Genomic DNA, 3,265 nt, shown 5'->3' with positions numbered 1-3,265 from the left:
ATCACCAATATTTCCTTGTCTGTTTGAAACATAAGATAATGAAATAATCATGGACAGATTGGCCAACAATGTAATCTAATGTGTGTTGTGGCAACTGAAAATCACAACCATTGAAGTGATCTTTAAAAAGCTGTTGTCATACAACAGAGCACTTTTTGAGATGCAGTGATGAACATACTTCCTGAGATGCAAATAATATATGCCAAATTAATTTCAAAGAATCCCTTTACAATTAAAAAGAAGCTAAAAATCTCTTTACATTGTCATGCTTGTCAGATTGCTATTAGTCAATGGAAATCGTTCAGAACAATTATTTATTACCAGATGAAAAGGAAGTGTATGCATTTCATTTTCAGATTTCATTCAGGAGAGAAAAAAAACACCCTTATGAATGCATTGTCAAACAAGAAGACTCACAAAAAAAGTTACTTGGCCCATTGAATTTCCTCCATCATTCGGTGAGGTCATGGTTGATCTCATTGCATTTATCATGATACAACATTTCCAACAAACCCTCCTTATAGCTAATACATTCCAATCCAAGTAACATCCTGGTAAATCTCTGTTTCTCTGTCATGCCTTGTCTTTCGAAATATTTTTGAGTCATCTACAAATTTAGCCACAGCACATGCACCTCTTTCCTCCAAGTCATTAATAAACAAGCACAAGAGCTGTGGTTCCTTCAGCGCGACCTCATTTCTTACTGACAAGCCAACCCTGGCATCTCTGTCCATTTGTATCGGAGATAATGGGAACTGAAGATGCTTCAGAATCCAAGGTAACAAAGTGTGGAGCTGGATGAACACAGCAGGATGAACACACAGAAGTAGAAGGGTCTAGGCCCGAAACGTCAGCTTTTGTGCTCCTGAGATGCTGCTTGGCCTGCTGTGCTCAGCCAGTTCCATACTTTCTTATCTCTGTCCATTTGCCTGTTCTTTCTATCGGACATGAATCATTGGGTATTTCGTTCCTAACACTTATCCCCGAACAACCTTGTCTCTGTGATACCCAGAGTGATGTATCTGTCAATTTCAATCCGCTCCACAAACTCATTCACTTTGTTTCATACACTCACTGCAATTCAATACAAGATCTTCAGTCTGGCATTTACAGCCACCCTTCTTATCTGCTGCAGCTGAAGTGAGACTCCTGACCATTTCCATACTTTTTTCCTATTACTTGCTCTGGAAACTTTGCTGAGCACTTACCAGCTTCTGACTTTTTCCATAATTTTCCATGCAACTGCGCTCACCCACTCCAGGCATTTTATTTTAGCGCCCTACCCCGAGACCTTGCTCTGTATTTTGCCAGGAGACTTGTCCCAATATGATTCTCGTCGAGCCTATACCACCAGAACAACTCCCTCCTTCCCTGTACCGACGCCAATGTCCCATGAATTCAAACACATTTCTGCCAGGCCACCATTTGAACAATGCATTTACATCTATAAATTATGCTCACACCGTGCCAAATTGCTCAGATAGTAATCCAGAGATTATTACCATTCTGGTTCTGCTTTCTCACCTCAGCACCTTGGCGCTCATAATCCCTCAGCAGAACCTCTTTCCTCTTTCTTCCATATCAATTGTACCTGTGTGGACCACAATAGCTGGATTTCTACTCCTCCCACTTCAAGTTCCTTTGTAGCCGAGATGGAATATCCTGAACCTGGGCACCAGGCAGGCAACACTACTTTTGAGACTCTCGATCCTAGTCACAACGAACAGTGTTCATACCCCTAACTGTACTACCTCTGATTATAACTACATTTCACTTTTTATCTCCTCTTGAATGTCCCCACTGTACCACAGTGCTACAGTCAGTTTACTCATCTTCCCTATACCCTGCACTCTCATCCACACACGAAGAAAGAATCTCAAAGCTGTTAGATAAGATCAAAGGCCAAGGTTCCTTCTGCACTACATTCTGGATCCTTCCACCTGCCCTGTTCTTTGTCACAGTCTCACGTCTCTGGCCACTGACCAAGTTTCAGCTAGTTAATCTAAGGTGTGTGACTGCCTCCTGAAGCACAGCATTCCCCAGTAACTGTCCCCAACATGATTTGTTGATTGGTAAAAACTGAGATTCCAGTTCATCAACCCCGAGCTGGAGTATGGGCTCTGACCACTCCCCCGTCATGTAGGTATAAATCATCGTCTGGCCTGGCATCTCCATTTCAATTACTTCGATCTTAATTTGATTTTAAAACATTCTGGTCTTTTAGTTTGTAGCCTGTAAATATTTCTCCGATTTACTTTCAATCTGAAAGCTACCGATAATAGATTCTTAAACCAGAAGCGATCACCAACGACTGAGAGATAATGGGAACTGCAGATGCTGGAGATTCCAAGATAACAAAATGTGAGGCTGGATGAACACAGCAGGCCAAGCAGCATCTCAGGAGCACAAAAGCTGACGTTTCGGGCCCGAAACGTCAGCTTTGGTGCTCCTGAGATGCTGCTTGGCCTGCTGTGTTCATCCAGCCTCAAATTTTATTACCACCAACGAATGAGCCTGGTTCACCCTCCGGGTCCCTGAATCTGGCTTCAATTTACCCTGTCTCAAAAAAAAAATGCTTACAAACTATCAGGCAAAAAAAGCAAGCAAATGGCACCTCTGAGCCTCTGCACTGACTTACCGCATTGCCACCAAGTTCCCCAAAATATATATTCACTTGGTGCATTTCACTCGAGATGTCATCTCTCCTTCCAGAACGTGCAAAGCATACTGATCCAAAGCAATATACTACCTTCAAAACCTCAGCTCTCAGCTTATTACTTTTGAGTACATTCTCAATGCTTTCTCCAAGTCCAAACACAACACATTTACTGGTTTTCCTCTATTAATTCTCCTCCCAAAACTTCCTCCAAAAACCCAAACAAATTAGCCAGACATAATTTCTCTTTCAGCAGGCTGTGGTGTTTCTGTTTGATTAGATTATGATTTTCCACATGTCCTGCTGCTATTTTCTTCATAGTTGATTGCCACATATTTCCAACAATAGATGTTAGACTGGTTCGGTTGTAGTTATCTTCTTTTTGCCTCTCTCCTTTTTAAATAGGGATGTGACATCAGCATTTTTCCAGCCCTCAGATGCTTCTCTCGAATCTAAAACTTTTTGGGAAATTACAATCAATGCATACACCGACTCTGAAGCTCATTGTTTAGAATCTTAGAAAGTAAACCATCACGGCAAAGAGTCCAATCTGCTTTTACTCCATCAGATTGTCTACTGCTACTTTTCTAATGGTAGTGATGGTGTGGT

This window comes from Stegostoma tigrinum, unplaced genomic scaffold (assembly GCF_030684315.1).
Source record: "Stegostoma tigrinum isolate sSteTig4 unplaced genomic scaffold, sSteTig4.hap1 scaffold_230, whole genome shotgun sequence".
NCBI lineage: Eukaryota > Metazoa > Chordata > Chondrichthyes > Orectolobiformes > Stegostomatidae > Stegostoma > Stegostoma tigrinum.
Note: the sequence above shows the minus strand (reverse complement) of the source record.